At 35.7% G+C, this 24,100-nt stretch overlaps 1 protein-coding gene across 5 annotated transcripts in view; it reads left to right on the forward strand.

Annotated features, from left to right (window-relative positions):
* LOC127064921 (zinc finger protein 608-like) overlaps positions 1-24,100 on the forward strand; it is a 180,207-nt gene that overhangs the window by 65,000 nt on the left and 91,107 nt on the right. For all 5 annotated transcript variants that reach the window (XM_050996587.1, XM_050996590.1, XM_050996584.1 and 2 more), the window contains one exon: positions 2,563-2,630. The gene's annotated coding sequence lies outside the window, so the exon portion shown is untranslated. The remainder of the gene's footprint in view (positions 1-2,562; positions 2,631-24,100) is intronic.

The following is a 24,100-nucleotide window of genomic DNA, read 5'->3' on the forward strand; positions in this document are numbered from 1 at the left end:
ATACATATCATATACATATATGTATACAATATCTATATATATGTACATCTACCATATGATACTCGCACATACACACATATGTACTCATACACACGACATATCGCGTAACACGAGCACCGTTATTCGATATCCACGCTCGATCGAAGGTGGTAACGACGACGTACACGAGCAGAACAGGAGGAGACTCGGTACTGTGTCTGCTATGTCTACTACTATCTATGTCTGTCTGTCTGTCTGTCTGTCTGTCTATCTATCAGTCTATCAGTCTATCTCTCTCTGCCTACCGTCGTAAACGGCGGCGTTAACAACACCGAACGATGGTGGAGTCGGCGATGACGGAGGAAGCGAAGGAGTTGGAGATGGAGGTGGAGGTGGAGGTGGAAGTGATGATGATCTTCGTCGATTACGTCAGGGAGAAAGAAAAAACGGCTTTCGTCGAGCCGACGCCTCTCGTTATACATTGTCGGCTCGGCCGTCTATGAAACGAGCCGAACGAGCTTATTTATGCTTGTCGATACGATCGCATCGTAAGCTCACCGTTTAAGAGATCGACCGTGCTCGTTCATCATCTTTCTCTCTCTTTCTCTCTCCCTTTCTATTTCTATGCTATGGAATGGAGTCGGTCTATTGTTTCTAAGTACACTCTATTTTATACACCGCAAGTTGGATATCAGATATAACAATTTTGAATTAGTATCGAATACATTATTGTACAAGATCTCTGTATAGACGGAATGATTTCCAATATCTCTCTCTATCTCTATCTCTCAACACATAAAGTTTCTGTTTGGTCGAAGTTCCAGGCAAGTTACGTGAGAGATACCAAACGAGAGACAGAGAGAGAGAGAGAGAGAGAGAGACCCTGTCCGATTCTAACAACACACTGTTTACAGTCTAGCGTGTATGTTTACGGGCGTCCTAATGAAATCCAGGGGCAAACAGGGGCCCTGTGGAACGTTTGCGAATGCGAAACCATAGCGTACCTGCTTCTAATTCGTTGTGCAACCACGTCGTTAATTCGGTGTGTAATTACGGCATAGACCATCGGATAAATTGCTTTGTCCGTCTCCATCGGAGAGAATAAGCGAATACGTAGTATTCTAGATGCTGCGAGATAGCCTATTATCATATTGTACATATCTACCTACTATCTACTATATCCCATGTACAAGTATACGAGCTTTGTAATAATAGGAAAGAAAGATTGCGATATACACTAGTTCGATTGATTGGTCAGTTCTATGCTCGTGGTTGAATCCCTTAATCAATAAGACGGACTTTCCCAAACTTTTATGATCGTTAGGTCTAAACGATAATCTTTTACGAATTAATCGATAGTAGTATAATTACCATCGAGAAAATTAACGTAACTTTCAAAACTGAATTTATTTCTGAATATTCGAACTGGGACATGTTGGAGAGTAATAATAATGTTAAAGAATAGAGTACACGATTCTCGTGCGATTTTTAATTAAATCAAATTTGTATTCAATTCGTTCGGAATGAATTCTCGAGAAGTATAAAACACTTTTTCGAATGAATACATAAATTATTTTAGTATTTAAATATTTAACGCGATTTACAATTTCTTTTTTTTTTCTTTCTTTCTTTTTGCTTAACGTATTGATACTTTGAGAATCGCCATTTCTCTTTCTCTCTCTTTCCATCTGTCAGAAATAAAAAATTTGAAGTACCGACAAAACTTTCTTCAAACTATTAACGAGCACTGAATCTCGACATCCTTCCGAACCGAATCTCTAATCTTGAAGCATCGCATTAATTAATATTTATAGATAGATAATTGTCAAAGAAAATTAAATTGAAATAAAACATCGAGAAACTATCGATCGTATACTACTCGTTATTTAAGCGAGTCATCATAATCCGATTGGATAGCAAATTCTTCGAAAGACAATCTCCGTAGCGAAGTGCCGTGTAAATATTATACAAACGTCTTTTCGACCGCTCCGGGGGTCTTTTAGAGTTTATCCTCTTCTTCGTTTCTCAGGATCTTATACCTGAGGTGCTGTTAGCGTGTGCATAAATGCATTTGCTCATATCCCAAAGTAATCCTCCTCGTTCTTCAGTCATTTCTATGATGGCATACAAAGCTTAGAAACAGTCGTCTCGTACTTACTTGTGTCGTTTCATAACCATTTCTCTCTCTCTCTATCTCTATCTCTATCTCTATCTATTTCTATCTATCTCTTTTTTGTCTATTTCGTCGTAAATCTCGTACTTGCATTTCCTTCTGTCTCTCCTTTTTTCTCTTTCTTTATCTCTCTCTCTCTCTTTCTCTCTCTTTTTATCTCTCTCTCTCTTTTTATGAGAACGTACGACTACTAACTAACTACCTTTACGAAATTATACGTAATAACGTAATGCATATTTCATGCGTCACAGCACGTAAACCGAATTATGGAATTTTCCGAAGAGAAAATTTCGTAAAACGACTGCCCTGCACGCGTGCGTGCGTATCTACGTTTTTGTGTATGCGTTCGAATGTGTATATAACATACCCTTACGAACTACTTGTAACGCGTTCGCTGTATTATTTTTCAGGCGGAGCTTTGGCCGAGGGAACACTTCGGCGAGACGACTTTCCAGTGGAAGAACATGTTTTCTTTATGGTACGTTAGATACTACTACTAGAATACTATTATCGATTTTTATATACATGTATATATATTTCTCTCTCTCTTTTTTTTTAATTTCAACTCCATTTTTCGTAATTTAGTTGATGAAAATATTAACAGACAAGAAGAGAAGGAATGGGAGGATATAAAAAGTGGATTCGTTATCCTCGAAACGTTTTATTCCGATTATTGTCGTTGCGTTTAGCCTTTTTTATCTTCCTTTTTTTTTATAAATACCTACGTCCAATCGAGAATTAATTTAAGTGCTTACATACATAAGTTCGTTACAACTTGAAAAGATTTGAAATTCCTTCGGAACTAAAGAAAAAGGAAATTCACGTTTTCTCACGAGGAAGGAAGATGTCTCTTTTCTTCGAGCAAAGGAGAATTTCTTTCGGTTCGCGGACCAATAGACAACGCGGTCGAGTCAAGGAGTCAGCTGCCTATTAGGGAAACGAAGAGATTCCTGAGTGGCTCGTTGTAATACTCTCCTCTGTCCTTGCTCCTACCATCTCTCTCTCTCTCTCTCTCTCTCTCTCTATCTCTCTCTTTCTCTTTTACTTTTTTCCCCTCTTGCTTGCTTGCTTGCATGCATGCACACGAACGAGCAAGGGGTAGAAGAAAGATAGAGAAAGAGAGAAAGAGAGAGAGAAAGAAAGAGACACTCAGGTACCCTTCACCGTTCACGAACAGGAGGCTGAGCATACTCGAAAAACAGCATTGGTGTTTCGCGACGAAGAGACAGAAAAGCCTGTTCACGTATATAGCATCACCTTTGTACAAAGGCTAGATCATGCGTAGAAAATAGAAACGATTCTCTTTGCATACATACATAGGTACATACATAGGTACATAGAAATTCTTATATTATTGTGCTCGGCACGTGCTTATTACCAGGTAACCACTTCATCGGATGGAGACCATCGTTTGATTTTCCTTATCGACGAAAGACTTGTTTTTTCTTTTTCTTTTTTTTTTCTTTTTTTTTTCTCTCTCTTATTATTTCATTCCTAAGTGATTTATCGTCGTTAAACTTTGTAACTGAGAATAACGTGCAAGTTGAATAATTTGTTATTAAGAGATATACGTGTTTAGTATATAAAATGTCTGATTTGTTTGTTCTTGATAAACTGTGGAACTAATAGGATAATACAAGTAAGAATGTTATTCTTGAAATTTTACATTTTGTTATGAATGGGAAAGTGTATATTTATTCGTTTGAATAGATTTTAGAGTTTACATCGAGCGATTTGAATGGAAACTTTTGATAAGAAGTTAATAGTACGAAAATACGTTCTAATCAAAACGTAAAGATTAATCATTAAGTTTGAGTTGCGTAATGTCCAAAGTTTTGAAGATGTTTTTCTTCTTTCTTGCTAAAAATTTATTTATATTAATATATGCATATACGTACAATTTAAATATTTATACGTGTATACTTATTTATGATAATCGTGAGTATAAAAAAATTCAGTAGAAAAAAGAAATGATATATCAAGATAGTAACTGTCGAGTGATCCCAACTTCGTATCATTAATAATCGCGACTGAACGAGTGTATTCTCATGAGACAATCCTACAAACGTGTTATTAGAGGGCAATTGAGTTAACAAAAGATCGAATTAAGAATCGTAATAAAAGAAATTATAATTGCAAGCGATATGATGTTTCGCTCGTAAAACCAGATACTGTCATTGACGAAGAAGAAAAACTTGATTATTCTTACTTTTTAATCGAAAGAGGTACAATGGAAGGTACAGGTTCTTCTTCTTCGTCATCACCTCGTCATCATCGGCATCGAACAACTAAGGGAGAGAAAGACAGAGAGAGAAAGAGAGAAAGAAACAGAGGAATAGGCTGGAAAGAACAGATTGTATTTTCCGACGGAAGCTTCTCCAGTTTCGACGGGAGGTGGAGGATCGATTTATTTGCCGAAGAAAGTCGTTATATATCGTGTCTGGGTTGTTTGGTCTGGCTGGTCGAGCTCTCTCGGTGGGTTGTTCCCTAACGTAGGTCGTTCACGACGAAAGGATCGTGTTACGATAAAGAACCGTTCTGTTTTCCTCACCCTCCTTCTCTTCCCTCCTACTCTCTTTTCCAAGTTGTTTCTTACTCTCGTTTCTTTGCTCGGTACGCTTTTCGTATCCTTCGTCGGAAATTCGAGTCGGCGATCGTCCTTGCGGTCTCTCTTTCTCTCTGTCTTTCTCTCTTTGTCTCTCTTTGTCTCTCTGTCTCTCTGTTTCTCTCCCTCTCCCTCTCTCTCTCTCTTTGCACGGTCGTTGCTCGTTCATAGCATAGAGAGCTCTCATGGCCAGATTTCTCTTCGTTATTTCTTTTAGCTTAGTAAAGATAGCTTTGTTTGATCTACTCATTGAAAATTCTTACGCGAAAGCAAACTATCTATATTGGGCGAAGTGATACCTTCTACGATCGTAGAGATATATTCCTGACCTATTTTTATTATACAGGGTGGGTCAAAATTAATCTGAGGTTATACAAAAAGAAATATTCCCAATTATCATTTTTTCAAGATCTTGAGCCTTTCGCGTTTTGCGGTTTTACATGCGTGTATATAGTAGGTTTGTACTTGATACGTTTCTGGAAAAAAAAAGGTATAAAGAAAAAGAGAAAAAAAGGAAATTAGTCCGAAATATTTCGGATAATGAGTAAATGAATTTTTAAAATCATCTGGCCATTATTTCGGGAGATCGAGTCTGTACTTCTTTTCGGTTTGCTTTTTTCCTTTTTTCTCTCTTTCAACGAATAAATGGCGAATAAAAGTTTGACAGAAATGGGAAGAAGAAAAGGTAACGTTTTTCAAAATGGCTGATGGCTACCTCATTCACGCACACCAGCTAGAGAACCGACTGATCGATAGCGCGGTGACAGTACTACCCCCACTCTCCTTTTTCTCGTCTATCTCTCTCTCTTTTGGGATTACCTCGGACGATTTCAAAATTGGAATTCGCCTTGATACCTTCTCGAGCGAAGAACCACCCTTAACGTTTATCGACTTTTCTTCGCTTTTACACAATGCTTTTGAAGTTGTACGCTCGCCTTACGAGAGTCACTTTTGTTTTAATCGAATTGACTTTGTCATCGTAATCCCTTTTTAATTCTCTCTTTCAAAGATAGTTACGCGAATGGAAAAAGGGTGAAGGTTAAAAATAGAAGATGATTCGTTTGCTTGTTTTATAATGAACAAAAAAAGAAAGAGTAAGATAGAAAAAGAAAGGGGAACAAAATGTAAAGAAAGGAAGAACAAATGATAAAAAATGATATAAGTAGGTATTTATACGTCATTTTCTATTTTCTTGGTTAGATATGTGTCTATACGTAGGGTAAATAATTAATATGTTCGCGCGAACAAGCGCGAAAACCTTCGTACGAGTTTAGATATTTTCAGTAACTTATAGGTTGCATATGCGCTCTCCATATGCGTATGTGCGTGTGTGCGTGCGTGTAAACCAAGTATTCTCAGGCTATTTTAAACGGAATAACTTTTTATAGAACGAACTCTGAATGGTCGAGCAGATATAAGGTGAAATTAATGCGACGATATACGAAGTACATTGATTATTACAAATAAAGAATGATATGTCTGTCGTAACTAGAAATAAAAATAATCGGACAAGCTTTTTCAACAAATTTTTTTCGAATATTTCTTTTTTACTTTTTTTGAAACGAAATATCTTGAATAAACATATTTTGTAAATCTATATTACTTTCGTGTATTATATAAATATTGTTTTATATATATATATATATAAAAAATCTATAGAAAGTTCAAACGAATATAAATTATTTTTGAATAGGTCGATGAGAAAGAACGTAGCGTTACGATTTCAATGATTCCAACGTTAACAAAGTTTTAGAATAATGAATCGACGGAAACGATGGGGAAGAGTTGCTCAAAACAAAACTTTCTCTCTCTTTTTCTCTCTTTCTGTTTCTCTTCAATCTTCGTCGAAGTGATAGAGGAAAATTTGGAGTCAGTGTCGGCACGTTTCGTGCCGTACTATAACTCGACTCAATTACCTTGATTATCGCGGGTGCGGGTGCGCGCATACACACACACACGTTTTGACGCGATGGCGGTACGTGGCAATATTCGATCGAACCACTTGGAGGAGTTTTAATCGAAAATTATTCTCCGTTAAAGGTTCACCGAGAGAAAGAGAGAGAGAGAGAGAGAGATAGGTAGATAGGTAGGTAGGTAGATAGGTAGATAGATAGATAGATAGATAGATAGATAGATAGGGTGAAAGAGGGATAGGGGTGGGAGTAAGGGAGTTAGAGGGTGAGGGGACTGAGCGATGCACCGTGAAAAATCAATTTGTCGACGAATCGTTCCGCTTCTACTTTCCGCTTGTTTTTACACGGACTTTTTTTTTTCATCAACCGATTATCGAGCCATCGAGAATTATCGATTCGCGCGCACGTTGTCTGCTCTTCAGATAGTTTTTATTTATTTATTCTCTTTTCTGGATTAGATAATGTCTATCCATTTTTGTAATGTGTGTATCTATACGTCGGGGTTGAAATATCGATCGTTTAATTTATAGATTTAATCAACGGGAATTATCGATTAGCGTGTGTATTTTCGAGATATTTATTTATTCTTTTTTATTTTTCTTGTTTTTTATCTTTTTACGTCCTTTTTTTTTTCTTTCTTTTCTTTCTTTTTTTTTTTTTTTTTTTTATTAGGCGATGTCTATCCATTATTGCAATATGTGTATTTACGTCAGGGTTGAGAATTGATCGATTAATTTATCGATTTAACCGTCAGGAAGTATCGATTAATGCGTATTTTTAAATATTTTCTCTTTTCTTCTTCTTTTTCTTTTTCTTTTTATTTGATTAGGTGAAGTCTATCCACTTTTATAAAATGTATCTATATGTACGTCAGGGTTGAGAATTAATCGATTAATTTATCGATTAACGCGTATTCTCGAGATATTATTTCTTTTTCCCTTTTTTTATTTGATTAGGTGAAGTCTATCCATTTTTCCATTTTTCTCTTTTTTCCTTTCTCTCTTTTTTTTTTTTGTTTAATACGTGCAGTATGTACGTATTAGAGACGAGCATCGATCGATAAATTTATCGATTTATAACAGTCTAGTAATATCGATTAATGCGTATTTACGAGATATTTCTTTTTTATTTGACTAGGTGATGTCTATCGACTTTTATAACTTCTGTGTGTATATATACGTACTACGGTACGTCAGGGTTGAATATCGATCGATGAATTTATCGATTTTACCGTAAAGAAAACCGAGAAGTATCGATTCCTGTATACTTTTGAGATACATTTTCTCTCTTTCTCTCTTTTTCCTTTTTTCCAGACCACACGATGCTCTCTTCATTTCCGTAATACGCATTCCGGTGACGGACGTATCGCTCGAAACACCCTCGTTTCGTTTGGCCTACTTCTATTCTCCAGTGAGCTATCAAGAGAATGACAGAGAGAGAGAGAGAGAGAGAGAGAGAGAGAGATAGAGAGAAAGAGAGAGAGAAGGGGTGGTTGTGAGATTGAGGGTGGGGGGTTAGGGATAGAAGGATTCGTCCGTATAACACATCGCGGCCTTCGTCGTTTCTCTTTCGTTCCGTTCGCCGCACCGTTTGCTAGCGAGCACACTCGTCGAGTATAAATGTGACAAATCGTCCGTCAAACGAGATTAAGTGCCGTCGTGGGCGATCACGTAAGCGAGCAGCTTCGAATGTGAAAGCCAAGTGATTTTCCCTCTCTTCTTCTCTCTCTTCCTTTTTATCCTCCATTTCTTTTTATCATATATATGTATGTATATATGTATATACGTACATTCTCTCTTTTTCTCTCTTTCTCTATTTCTCTCTCTCTCTCTTTCTCTCTCTTATAGTCGTTTTCTCGCATAGTTGACGAAGCAGAGCAAAGGGCTTACGACTTTCATACGCGACCACCCAGTAGCTATCTTTCTTTCTCTCTCTCTCTCTCTCTCTCTCTCTCTCTCTCTCTCTCTTTCTCTTTCTCACTCGTATTAAACGAGCTTTCGAAAGCTCTTGGTCGACTTGCCACGCCGATTACGATTGTCCGTGATGCACACCGAGTACTCTCCATTGTTCCTTCTCTATCTCTACCTATTCCCCCCTCTCTCTCTCTCTTTCTCTCTCTCTCTTTCTGTCGTCTGTCTGTCTTTATCTCTTTATCTCTTGTTCACCTCTCGAGCCCTTTTCACCGTTGTTACACCGCAACGTACCCACCAGCAGGATCTTGTAATTATTCTTCCAGACTTATCTGGACCGCGAACGATTTCACGTAATTACTTTGATCTCGATATACGAGAATCTCTTCCTCTGTCCCTCCTCTTCTCCTCTCTCTGTCTTTTCTAATTCTTACAAATCATCCATTTAATATCGAACAATTTCCATTTACTCGCGCATCTTCTTCATTTTCTCTTGGAAATGTGAGCGAATGTAAGAAGTCGAAAATCAATCTTTGCAGATACGGAACATGTAACACGCAGCATTTACTGACATCCAATCGATCGGAAAGAATTTCTCTCTTTCTCTTTCTCTCTTTCTCTCTTTACCTGTCTGTCTTGCTTTTCCTCTTTTTATTGGTCGCTCGTAAAACGAACGATATAAATGTCACGGTAACGAGGATCCAATAATGTCCATACCGTTAGGCGGCAATCGTAGCCGATTATTCGAGAGAGAGAGAGAGAGAGAGAGAGAGAGAGAGAGAGAGAGAGAGAGAGGGAGGGAGGGAGGGAGGGAGGGAGAGAGAGAGAGAGAGAGGTCGTTGTGATTTCGAGGAGAGAATCGAATCCCTTTCTCACACAGATGAACGTACACGTGGATTAATCTTGTCCGTTTCTCGTGTCACGATTAACTCCATTCTCGATGTGTTCTCTCTCTCTCTCTCTCTCTCTCTCTCTCTCTCTCTCTCTCTCTCTCTCTCTCTCTCTCTCTCTCTCTTTCTCTCTCGCCATCTCTATCGAGCTTCTTCGTTTCTATATCGTACGATAACATCGGGTCGGACTATCTAAACCAGCTACCGGATATGAAATCTAACGAAGATGAATATATGTGAATATATAAATATATATACATATATATATATGTGTGATATCTTTTTTAATATTTATTAAGTATTTAATATTCATTAAATATTTCTTAAATATTTATTAAATATTTTTTTATCTTTTCGTGTAGATAACAGACAACGCTTGCTGACATACTAACGAAACAAAGTGATAAAGTTAAAAAATAAAAAAATTATGTTATAAATACAGCTTTCGATATTCGATACTGATTATCAACGATATGAAAAGAAAAAAAAAAAAAAGAAAAAGAAATAAAAATAGAAAGATATAACGAAGGATCAAAATCACAGCTTAGGTATTTTATAATACACGTAGGTTCGCATCGCAAATATTCGTCTCGCGTGTTGCTAGAAACGCGACAGGGTTATCGGTATCCTTCAAGCCTATTATAAAAGTGCCATGCCACATGGGATCCAAACTATGTATATATCTATATATACATACATACATTTATATATATATATATATTCGATAAACTGGCCCGACATCGACGACCCTGTAGAAAATTTTTCGTCATCGTCGTCGTCGTCTTCGTTGTTGTCGTTGTCGTCGTCGTCGACGTTGTCGTCGTTGTCGTCGTTGTTGTCGTTATTGTCGTCGTCGTCGTCGTAGTCGTCGTCGTAGTCGTCGTAGCCAACTCGATAGGCTCGCGTGACACAACACCATTGTCGGGAAGCTCGGTTGCTCGTACATTCGCCGGAACTCGGGAATGAGCTAAGCTCAAGAAGGTGGTAGTAGGTAGTAATAGAAGAGAGGAAAAAGTGTGAGAAGTAGTTGAAGAGAAGAGAGAAAAAAAATAAGCTGGATAACGTTTCAACGGAAAAGGCGATAAGGTATTAATCCTCTTCACAGTTCTCCATGGATTTATTATGATCCATTTTGTTAATTAATTCGAAACGAGCGAGCGAATATCAGATCGTTCTTAAGTTATTATTGTAGAGATCTTAAAAACATTATTATTTAGTAAATCGTCATTGAACTCGGTAATATTAATTGTTGTTAATATAATAATTAATAATAATTATTGAGAATTCTACAATTCAAAATTATTGATATATTGTCGTGACTTAGTTAAAAAGGATAGAATCTTCGTTTTAATGTTTCAACTAAATATATATATATATATGTTTTGTTTTGTTGTTTTCAAATGATCGATGTATCGTCGATATCGAGTTAATCGATATTACATTGCTTTTGGTAATAATTAATAATAATTTTGAGATAGTAAAGCATCGACGTGTTAACATGACCGATCAAAGGATACGACCACCATCTTGATGGTTTAATAAAACATTATCTTTTTTATATATTATCATCTTTAATTAATAGTGGTATATCATGGATATAATATCTTTAAGATAATTTAAGATGTTAAAGTTGTGTAGAGTTATTTGGCAGGTTGATTAAACACTTTCCTTTATAAATCATCGGCGTATCATCAATTTTAGGGACAGATAAGACTTTTAATGATAATTAATAATAATTCTAAGATCTTAAAAGGTACGAAGTATCGATATATTAACATGATTAGTCAAAGGATAGAAGAGCTCCATCTTGGTAGTTTAATAGGAAAGAGACGTAAACTCTTTGGGATTCGAGGAAGAAGAAGGAAGCCACCGTGTTGAAAGTTCTCTCTTAACGGCCTCAAAGACTCCTTCTCTCTTTCTTTTCTCTCGAGCAGCAATTTTCATTCTTCCAACGTCGTACGGCAAGGTCTTTAATGGCTTCTCCTCGGTAGGAAACCTTCCACGGCTATATAACGGCGATGCCGAGTGCGGTAGAGTGCTGCAAAGAGAGAGAGAGAGAGAGAGAGAAATAAAGAAAGAAAAAGAAAGAGAGAACTAGAAATGTTCGAGAAATAAAATTCGCCGTTTCGTCTTTAATGAACTAAAGAAATCTTTTTAAATAAATAAATAAATAAATAAATAAGAGAATAAAAAAGAATTTAAAAAATAAGAAAAGAAAAGAATTCTAAAAGTCGTAAATTTCTTTACGAATAATATCGTGCATACCTAATATATATTTTTAAAGATAAAATAAATACAAAAGAAAAATATATATATATATATGTACATATATACAAAAAGCGTGCACGTAGCACGCAAATGTGTCTCATCTCAGTTTTTCAATAAAACGACATCCTACGGGAGTCGATCGACGCGAAAAAAGAAAGAAAAAGAAAAAAGAGAAAAAAGAAAATTAACACGCAAAAATAAATGTACGAGAGTGCCAGGAACGTTTCTGCAATTATTGAAATATTATTTTCCGGAGAGGGGAGAGGAGAGAAAAGAGGGACAGGAGAAGAGTAGTCTCGTTTTCAAGTGTCGTATCTTTGCGACGTTCGATCGAGTGAATCGCCTTTTACGTAATTAATAGCTCGCTTTATCGCCTCTGGTTACAATTAATAACCTGCCACGTTTAACGTATTTACGAGGGAATTTATAAAGTAAACTTGGGTTGGTTTGCGTGCCATGAACGATCCGGGAAATAAACATCGTTCTGAACGATGTTTTATCTTTGACTTTGGGATTCCACCTACGTACATAGATAGATAGATAGATAGATAGATAGATAGATAGATAGATACATAATACGTAGATATGTACATACACGTACGTGAATATAATGTAAGATAAAAATGAATTAGACACCCTTCGTAGTGATAATAAAAAGAAAGAAATATACAGGCCCGTCCAAAAGTTTTCCTAGACGATTTTAAAAATCGATTACTCTTTTCTACTATTTCTTAAGCCAAATTAATTATTATCTTTCTTGTAATCTAGAAACTGTAGGTCCGTTCAATATATATATATGTATCTGATAACATTGTCTGATGATATAGAAATTGCCCTTTGTTTTTCGTTCTCGAAACTTTCCCAAAGCACGTACGCAAACACATCTAATCGTCTTAAAATAGACAAACAAAGGACTTGCATGATTTCTCCACCTCCACTTTCTGACGATATATATATATATATATATCGTTCGATAAAAGGCGATTATTTTACAAAGATTTTCTAATAATTCGATTTCGATACGGTACGATTTCTGTGTGAAGAAAATCGGGGTTAATAAATTCCTTAGAAAAGGGAGATTTCCCATGTGTATAAAGGGACATGGCGTATTGCCCTTAATCGTGAGTGATCGACTTTCCTCACTGGGAGGAACAATTAATGAGTAGGTGGAATGAGGGTATCGTCTCTCCTCCTCGTCTTACTTCTTCACCGCGACATTCTCGTGATCTAATTTCTCCCCTCGTCTGGCAATCTCTTTCCTTTTCTCTCTGCAACCTCCCTTCTTCTCTCTCTCTCTCTGTCCGTCTCTCTTCAGCACCTTGTCTCTTTGGTATTGGAACCACGACGAGCACTCGGCTTCTAAAGTTTTAAGGGATAGGCATGGCGAACAAGAAACTCGCTATGACGAAGGAGAGAAAGAGAGGGAAAGAGAAATTAAAGTGGGACGGGTAGAGGGGATAAGAGTGAATGAGAAAGAGAGAGAAAGAGAGATAAAGCAAGCAGGATGGTGTGCACAATAGAGTCAATACACAGAAAGACCCAAGTCTCTCTCTCTCTCTCTCTCTCTCTCTCTCTCTCTCTCTCTCTCTCTCTTTCCATTTCATTGGTGTCGAGACTTGGAAAGAGGCAGGTAGATATCTATCCCACGTTGTTGGTGGTTTCTTCGCTTCATAAAAGACTGAGACGATGGAAGAAGATGAAATCGGGTATATACACTGTCGTTTGTACGAGCATCGAATCGTTGAATCACCTTTCGACTTGTCCTATAAATTTCTATAACTTTTAGACCTACCTATCTACTTATCTACCTACCTACCTACCCATCTACTACCTATCACCTATCTATTTTTTTCTACCTATCTTTCACTCATTTTTCTTTTGGTTTCTTTTCTTATTTTGATTTTGATTTAGATTTAGATTTTGATTTTGATTTTGATTTTTGATTTTTGTCGATGAATCGATTATGTTAGGTAAGATAGAAATGTCTCGATCGTAACAGATTGGACGATCTTATCAAATCTTTGTAGGCGACGAATCGAACCGAAGAATCTATCTTTTTATGATTTCTTTTTTTCTTTTATATTCGTATAATAGATCCTTTGTCCTAAATGGCTCGAGAAAAGATTTATTATCCTTAATAGCTATATTAGTCTTTATCATCCGTCATTTTTCAACATTTTCACAGTTCAACCGATTTCGTTATTATCGAGGGAAAGAATTTTCGAAGGTTTCACAGGTACGAATACCCTTGAAGGACCATCTCCCAACTAACTCCTATGCCTTTTCCTTTAGATGAACATGGGTCGTTCGTTTCGCTCGTTAAACGCCTCTCGAACGCTCGACACGGTAACACTCGGTTTAATTAAGTTTCTCGTTGAGATAAGGAAACTGGAAAGAACAAGAGGGAAAGAGAATAAATAAACAACAAGAATGAATAAATAAAAATCGTGTAAAACTGCAACGAAAAGAAAAAAAAAAGAAAGAAAAAAAAAAGCCGACGAAACGCGTCCCTCCTTTATAAAACGTCGATTTCCATTTTTCCTCGTCGAACTTGTTTATTTCTTATTCTTTCTCTTTTATTTATTTATTTTCTTTCTTCTACCCCCGAAGGAAACGTAAAAATAAATTTCTTCTTTTTTCTGCTGTCCTACGTCAATGTTTCAGACTAAAATAGATAATCCTGATCTTTCGTCGTGATAAAATCTATATCTTTGACTCGTAGAAAAATTTACAATGGCCTTTTAAACCTGTCAAACTTGAGACTAGTGTATCGTTTGTTGCTTTTTTCTTTTTTTTTTTTTGTTTTCGACAAAACAGGGAAATGATAAAACAGGAGAGATAAGTGTGTTTGCTGCAAGATTTGTGTGTGTATGTGTGCGTGCATGCGTGCGTGTTTACATGTAATATAAAGAGAAAAATCAGAGATGACGTGTCCCCCGATGGCTACGCCTATGTCCTGGGAATCGGTCGGAGTGGTGGGGATAAGAGCACTGGGAGGAAGAGTGGGGGAAGACACGACGATGCCTCCGTAAACGCCGTGTGTTCGAGCAGTCGATGCCACGGTAGGGGCCATTTACGAAAGAGGCTCGTATGTTTTGAGAACCGGCATCGACTTTATACCGGGTGATCGATACACGAATATTCTTTTTTCTCTATTTCCCTTTCTTTTCCATAAATTCTTACGAAAACGAGACACTTGCACACAATAAAAATTTCTTCGATACTTCCTATCTTAAAAGTAATAAGGAAGTTTTCGTGAATGTAAAATTTTTGAAAAAAGAAAAGGAAAGAAAAAAAAAATAAATACGTAAAAAGAAAATAGAAAGAAAAAAAAAATCAAGTAATAAAAAATACAACAACGGAGATTTATTTCCACGATAGAAAGAATTTATTTCTCTTATATTTTTTCTTCGATTTAAGTAATAAAGTCTACTTACGGTAACACATGCGATAATAAGAATTGTCAAGTTACATTCTTTGCTTTTTTATCTTTAGTTTGATTTAGGATCGTTTTAAAGTAATTATATATATATTTTTTTTCTTTTTTTCTCTAAGCCATAAATATTTCTTTACTTTACGTCGTTTTTAAGAAAAATGTTTACTTTCGTTCGGAGACATAGACACACACAGACAGACAGAACGAGAGAAAGAGAGTTTATAGAGTAAAGCGAGACAATTCATTTCAAAGGAGGTATATATGTAGGTCGTTTAACCTTAAGTTGAACTTAATGGAGATTCGGTTGGTATCGATCGTCGACGTGACAGATAGATGCCCATGAGAATGGTAATAGGATCAATCGTGGCGAGCACATCTGCGTCTCTATAATGCGACGGTCCACACGAGTCACAAATACTATTACTATGACTATGACTATGACTATGACTACAAGGATGTTACCGAAGAGAGAAGGATGGGGTAAGAGGGGAAACGTTGTATTACAAAAGCCGGTTATAACCGGGTGTCTCGCGCTTACGTGTACACATAGGATACATGCGTACATATATTAACATACTTACACACACATGTACACATATACATGTACACACATACACGACGAGTATAGAGAAAACATGGATTTGATTCGACTATGTATTTTCCGTTGTTTCAAAGTGTTTAAACTCGTTTATACTATTATTAACGTCAATAATATATCCAGTTTCGTATTCTAATACCTCGTTAATAGGTAGAATTTAGTTATCGACGGTATTAGAAGTTCTCTATGAAGACATTTCCGTTAGTTTCAGTTGGCACTTCTGAAACGTAATTATCGAATCTGGTCGAAGATCAAAGTTACATACAAGTCGAAATCGAATAGTTACCTTTCGTATATAAACGTATTTATGTATATAAACTCAATCGATCTAATTCGAATTTCCAGTCCTCTGCGAGTATATAAGGAATAATTTTCTCTCTTTTTTTTTTTTTTTTTTTTTTTTCTTGAAGCGTTAGATTCTAATGATGTCGCGAGAACACGATAATACGTATTACGAAAAGGATTTTTTTCCTTTTGGAGTTCTTCTCGATGGTTTGTAATCTAGTTGAAAATACACTGACAAATATTCTCGCCTTGTCACGGTTCCTTGGAATCTAGCGTAAACCGTTGGGGGAAAATGTTTCTCTTGTTCTGGCAGCCGTGAAAATGGAATTCACAGGGAAAGTTCTTCGTACCGTTTCTACAACGATAAGTTAAACGAGCGAATTTCTCGTCTCTCGTAGCTTTGCCCCGTCTATCTTCTACCTAGCTCTCCTCTCGAATCTGAACGGAAGAGAACGAACGAACGAACGAAGGAACGAACGAACGAACGAACGTGAGATTCTATGGGGGTTGTGTTCTCTTTTGAATGTACGGGATACCTTAGAAAATGAGAAATTTTATGCATCTCTGCCGATAGATAGAACTTCTATCATAGTTAACTTTCTCGACGGACAAACGAATGAACTTCTCTCGACAACTTTGAGATTTCTACTATGTTTTACTAGCCTGAGAAATAGACAACTTTTCAAAACTATAAATCGATGTGTGTGTACGTGTGTGTGTGTATACATTGAAAATGATTTATTAATTTTCTATTATTGCAGTTATAAATTTTACATTACACGTTATTTTTCATACAAATGTTTCTATCAAACTTGAAGCTTTTTCGAACGAATAAACTCTCTCGATCAACTTTGAGATTTTTAGTTCGTCACTGTATTTCCAGATATAGATAACTTTTCAAAACTTTAAATCGATAATGCATGAAATGATCGACAATGTAATAAAATGATTTATTAGTTTTTCATTATTCCAATTTTATAGATCTTTTAGTTGATTCTTTTTCTTTCTTTTTTTTATATGTTCGAACGTTTCCATAATTTTTCCGAATTATAAATTCATACACAAGAGAAGAAAATGATTTAATATTAATTTTGTATCGATTGAATTCATAGATCCTTTTCAATTCAATCGTTATATTTCATTTAAACTCTTTTCTCTCGAACTTCAAGCTTTTACAAAGCGAAGAAAGAAGTTGGAAAGTTTTTCTCGGATAGCTAGCTCAGTTTACCTTCGGGAAACGACAAACGAAAGAATTCTCGGTTCGAGTGGCTCTTTTTATCTCGTAACTCGTATTACAACGCGCTCATCGATAAGAGATAGGAATAATCTTGCGGGATTTATCGGTGTCGATCGAGCTATGAGAGAAAGAAAGAGAAAGAAAGAGAGAGAAAAAGAGAGAGAAAGAGCTACGTTTCAAGAGCGTTACTTTACCTCGTCTTTCGACCGATCGACATTGTTCGAACAATTTTCACATTATATATAGTCGATTAAATCGACAAGTTTTTCATTATCGTCTTCGTCGTTTTACAAAATAATTTTCAAGTTTTGATCGAAGTCCATTCTGTTTTCTTTTTGCTTGTTCTCTTTTCTTTCTTTCTTTTTTTTTTTTGCTATTATAATTTCCTTTTAACCAAGCTTTTTATCTAAATTTTATTTCAATGCGTATATACGATCGTCGAGTATTTGTAGACGTGATTTTATAGCAGCTTTTATTACAGACCTGATTATGATAGTCAAGTCGTTCCACTAGAACGATCTTCTTCTATAAATGCATACCGCAGTATATTCTCTCTCTCTCTCTCTCTCTCTCTCTCTCTCTCTCTCTCTCTCTCTCTCTCTCTCTCTCTCTCGCATACGAGAGAAAACACGGACACGCTTGTATTACCGCAACGAAATCAATCTTCCGCCGATTCATTTCTCTTTATTAAGTCGCTTATGATACGATAACTGGTTAGACAAACAGACCAAGTTCGAGTAGTTACGTAGACATAGACACGTTTGTAAAGATGTTATCATCGAGGTTACTGTGCTCGATGCATCGCACCCTCTTGCTCACGAACGACAACGACGACGTGTCTGTGTCCAAAAAAGAAAGAAAATAAATGGATAGGAAATATTCAAGGTAGTCGGCCAATTTTGGAACGGACAGAAGATGAGTGGGGGTTCAACTCTCACCCAACAATGAAATTTTAATAAAACGAACGTTTCGGATTGTTTTTTTTTTTTTTCGAAGAGAGCAGAAATTCGTTGGTTTTGATTAAAAAAAAAAAAAAAAAGAGAGAGAGAGAGAGAGAAAAAAGAAGCATGGTTTGCACAAATGAAACTACTACGAATTAAAGTACAATACAAACAACGGATTATCGCGAAATCATATTCCACTCGATATTTACGGTCGATAATTAAAAATTTTTCCGGATATTCGTGCGCCGAATTTACACGTCGCTTTTTGATGTAAAACTGAAAGAGAGATAGAGGGAATGATATATGGATAGATAGATAGAGAAAGAGAGGAGAGAGAGAGAGGTGGAGGGAGGGGGGAAGTCGAACAGCGCGATATTTACTCAGCGATTTACTCGGAACGAATGCGGGCAGTGAAGTGTGGCGGAAAAAAAAGAAAAAAGAAAAAAAAAAGAAAGACAAAAAAGGGACACCCCTTTTAGCCCTTCTGCATCGATCCTCTCCAGGTGTTCTGTATAACTTCACCGCCGTAATTGTTGGCCTCGCGACGTTAAATTCGTGCCAATGTCGATCTCCTTTGTGATATCGCGTGCCTCTTCCTCCTCCTTCTCCTCCTCACCCCTTCTCGATCCATTTCTTCCCCTTCTTTTTCTCGTTCGCAAAACGCCTTCATTTTCTCACCCTTGTCGAAAAGGTTCTCTGTCATTCTCTTTCTTTCTCTCTCATTTTTGCGGACACATTTAACCATTCCAATCGAGAGTTGGATCTCTTCTTTCACGATACATCGAATTCAATAAAATTGATACACAGTCGTTGAAAAGATAATATCAATCGAACGTTTTCGAACTCGATTTGATGTGATAAACTTTACAAAATATCTCGTTGGTCTCTCTCTCTCTCTCTCTCTCTGTCTCTCTGTTCGTCTGTCTGTCCGTCTCTGTCTCTGTCTCTATCTCTTATTTTCTCGTTTGGATTTTAACAAAATTACTCGCAACGTTTGGTTACAAATTCCAATCTCAACGAGATGTCGTAATGGAGTAAATGTTTCGTCGAGTATGTATATTTATCGTTCGAACGGATTCGTTTAACCCCTGGCTTGATTCCATCGGCAGAGATGTCGCGTAGTTTAAAAAACAATACAGTGGAAAGAGCGATATCTCTCTTTCTTTCTCTTGCTCTCTCTCTTCCTTTTTATTTTTTTGTTTCGTTTGTTTTTATTATTACTCTCGTGTCTTTCAACGCCATGCGTGGGACGTTTAAATAGATAAAAGCGAGAGCTTTACGTGGTATCGTTTTAGTGTAAGAGAAAGAGAGAGAGAGGGAAAAAGAGAAAGGGAGAGAGAAACAGAGAGAGAGAGAGAGAGAGAGAGAGAAAAAGAGAGAGATACGATCGCACGATAAAGAGCATGTTTGTACATACCATCTCGGGAATATATATACGTGTGTCGAATGTTTTTTATATGTGTATGCGCGCGCGATGATAATATATGGAGATTATACGAGACTTTATACGTCTTTCTTTATGGGACGCGAAAGTTAGTGCCGACGATTAAGACGGATGCGCGAAACGGCGTAGAAAATGCGCGTTCGTCTCTTTATTATTATTTGCTCGCACGATTATCTTTCGAACGAGTCGTTGCGTTTTAATCGAGAAATCACACTTCGTCGATTGATTACAAACTTGAAAATAAATCGTACGTAGTCGTAGTAAGTGCTAAAAGCTTAATCAATATTTCTTTTATTTTGCTATGTTATCAAATAGCCGTTTTATCATAGATTCCTTTTATGTTTATATAAGAGCTATATAAGATCATTATAAAAAACATAAGACAATATAATATAACGTGTGTGTGTGTATGCGTGTATGTGTGTGTACGATAAAGAAATATATTTAATAATGTATGATAAGAAAAATAATTATCATAAAACTTTTATATACATATATGTACACATGACATCGTATAATATGTCTTATATATATATATATTATTATTATTATTATTATTATTACACCATTTATTCTCTCAGCATTATTGGGTACTATAACATAAATACTAGAGTTCCATAAAATAACAAAATAAATAAATAAATAAATAAATGAATCACTAGCTGAGATAAACGTCATAAAGAAAAAAAAAGAAGAAAGAAAAAAGAAAGAAAGAAAGAAAGAAAGAAAGAGAAGAAGAAAGATATTAAATACATATAAATAAATAAATATATATAAATATATTTACGTTGGAAGATAAAAAGAAAGAATGATCGTAGAAACGAACAAACGTATTTTCATTTCCTTTAGGTATGTACGTCGAAAAGCTGGGATCAGAGCCCAGATATATTTTTCAAGTTTCAAATACGTGCGCCAACTACGAAACTTTTTGCGTGTTCTCCGACACGTCGGCTATCTCGTCTTTTCACGTATATGCATTACTTCGTATGTTTTTGAATGAGACGAAGAAGTGGTAGAAGAAGAGGAAGAAGAAGCAAATGAGAGAAGAGTAGAAAACTTGGACTCGTTTACTAACAAACGTAGTTCATACAATTTCTTCTTTCTCTTTTTTATATACATATGCATATATATATATATATATGTATGCATTTGTATATTATATATATATGCATATGTGTATACATATATATATATATATATTAACAACTATAAGCTTCTTAATAGTCGATACACGTTTTATGTTTAAAGATTATAATGAAACGAGAAATATCTCTACGTTCTCTTTCTTCCTCTTTCTTTCTTTCTTTTTTTTTTGCATATATTTTATCTCTTAACAACGTAAGTCTTTTAATAGTCGATACATGTTTTACGTTTAAAGACTAGAATGAAACGAGAAATATCTCGACATTCTTTCTTTTTCTTTTTCTCCTTTTTCAAAGAGATACCGCTCGAGAAAAAAAAAGAGATCGTCCTCGTAATTTGGTCTTTATCTTGTCGTAACTGTATGTAAGAACGAGTTCGACTTTTTCAAGAAAGCTTCTTCTTTCTCTTTGAAAATAATGGCAACGAGGTCAAAGTTCGAAAACCAGAAGTATCCTTATTTTCGAAAATTCAATCGTCTTGAATTTTTCATTTAGTTCTCTCGTATTGATACAAGTACTTTTCTTTCTTATTCTTTTTACACGTAGATATTTCACGTTCTTTGTATTTTTCTTTTTCTTTCTTTCTTTCTTTCTTTCTTTCCTTCTTTCTTTTTTTATTTTTTTAATCCCTCTCTTTTGTTTTTTCTTTTTCTTTTTCTTTTTCTATGCTATCTTCATTTTGTTCTGTGAATAGTCTTTATGTTCGTTTTAATAATCGATTAGAAAAAAAATTACGTTATCTTGTGGAAAGAGAAGGGAGGAAAGAAAATAAAAAGAAGAGAATACAAAGAAATCGTTCCTGAAGAGTTTAATCGATTTATAAACTTCGTTAAGAAACGCAAGAAGATAACCTCTGTGTATTCTTTCTTTCTTTTCCCTTTCTTTTGTTTTCATATCTTTTTCTTCGAAAGAAGAGAAGGAAAAGAAGGAGGAAAGGAGATTGAAAGATGATAAAGTCCAATAGGAAGTTCGCAAACGATTAAAAGCTTTATAACAAAATAGAAAGAGGTTAAAAACGTTTTCTTTTCTTCTTATATATATATATAATATTTTTATCTTTACTTTTACTTTTACTTTTACTTTTATTTTTATTTTTATTTTTATTTTACTACGACTAAAATCGATCTTCTTTCCCTCCTCCTCCTCCTCCTCTTCTTTCTTCTTCTTCTTCTTCTTCTTCTTCCTTTAGCTTTCTATTTGGTACTAAACGTTTTACGAATGGTAGAATGTAAAAAAGAAAGAAATAAAGAGCGAAAGAAACTGGAGAAAGTCTCTAAGAGTCGACGTTTTATTTCTATTCGATTTCGTGAGATTTGAATCTCTCTCAAACGAAAATCGTTGTTGGAAACTCGATCGAGCAAGCAAGCAAGCAAGCAAGCAAGCAAGCAAGTAAACCGTTCGAATTTTCTTTTTCATAGTAGGATCGTCGGACGAAAGTCGAGCAATTTTTCGAACTTTTTCAAATATAAACGAATGAACGTACGAACGAATGAACGAACGTACGAAACGAAACGAAACGAAACGAACGGAATAAGAACACAGAAAAACGCGCATAGACGGATACGTGCATCGCGAATGAGAGACGTATGTAAAAATATACACACAGATCTTGCGAGCCCGGTACGCGCCCGGTACGGCGCCGGTATAAATATTTATACGCCTTGGATTCTATATAATTCGTCGTTTATTTAAAAATCAAATTTTATAATCCACGAGCGCGGACTGTCAGGATGGGTTCACTTTTATGGCGCGCATATATCATCGCTCGCGCTCGCGCCCGCGACTCTTTAAATAATTCATATGCCTTTAAGAGCGAGGCTTTTCATATCCTTGCTTCTTCTTCTTTTTTCTTTTCTTTTCCTGTTCTTTTATCCTTCTTCTTCTTCTTTTTCTTCTTCTTTTTCTTTTATTATTTTTATTTATTTTTTTCTATTTTTTTTCCTATTTTCTTTTCCTTTTTTTCTTCTTTTCTTTTTCTTTTTATATATTTTCTTTCCTGAAAGAAATTTCTGACTACGCTTTTGAGGCTTATAAATCATTTCGAAAAGTTTAATCGTGCCAGAGGAATTAAGAAAAAAAAAAGAAGAAGAAGAAGAAAGATAAGATTTTGTTAAAAGTTTTTACGTTATCGATCATATCTATAAAACGTTGATAAATAATCGATGCATATGTATGTCAACGTTGACGTTGTTAACATCGAGCAGGAAATCGAGCTCGAAGACGAGGAGAGAGAAAGGGAGAAAGAGAGAAAGAGAGAGAGAGAGAAAACATTTACGATCGTATGTAAATAGCGTTCCATTCTCGCTTCCTGACTAGCTTCCTACTTCATCGGCTTAATACGACTAACAGCCGTCATAATTTCATTGTTGTTTTAATCGACCTAGCGGTACTTTTCAGGACAGGTCATGATACATTCTTCTTCGTACTAATAGTAATCATAGTTCTTAGACAATAATTCCCTTCGTCGGAAGGTAACATAAAATAATATTATTTGTCTCTTCTCGTTATATTTCGTTGGCATTGTTTGTGAACGTTTTTCTCTTACTTGGTGCCAGTTAATAAACGAGGAGAATCTTTGAAGAAAGAAAAAAGATAAAAATGAAAAAAAAAACGAGAAACAAAGAAAGAAAGAAAGAAAGATGAAAGAAGAGAAAAGGAAAACCGGCGCACTTTTCTAGTACACCACTCATAGAATCTCACCATCCTTGCAATATTAGCTCTATCCGTTATATTCTGTCCGTGCTAGCTATAGAAAGAGAGGGATATAGAAAGAGAGAGAGAGAGAGAGAGAGAGAGAGAGAGTTTATTCATCGTCCCGAGGATAATCCCTCTTCTACCTAGGCACTTAAAGTCGGACTCGAGTTTTAAAACTCTTTTCCCGTCTGCCGCTCGGTTTAAAGCCGGTGCGATTATGAATTATCGTTGCGTGGTAATTCCAAGGTAGTAAAACCCCCAACGTTTTTCCTACCGTCGTTTCGTTGAAATACTTCGACGATATATATATATATATATATATATATATATATATATATATATATATAATATGATCGGTTAAATGATTACCAAAAAATCGATCGAAATGATTAACATTTTCAAAAGGGATAAAAGAAAATTCGGTAAAATAAAATACGTCTTTTCTCTTTATTAATGCTCGTTCAAACGATAAAGTTTCGAGACGTTTCGTGTGAGATGGAAGTCCTTCGGAAAGGTAAATTATTTACCAAGATATTATATTGCTACGGACGACACTTGGTGGTGCAAAATGGAAAACGTGAA

Source organism: Vespula vulgaris, chromosome 7, assembly GCF_905475345.1.
Source record: "Vespula vulgaris chromosome 7, iyVesVulg1.1, whole genome shotgun sequence".
Lineage (NCBI taxonomy): Eukaryota > Metazoa > Arthropoda > Insecta > Hymenoptera > Vespidae > Vespula > Vespula vulgaris.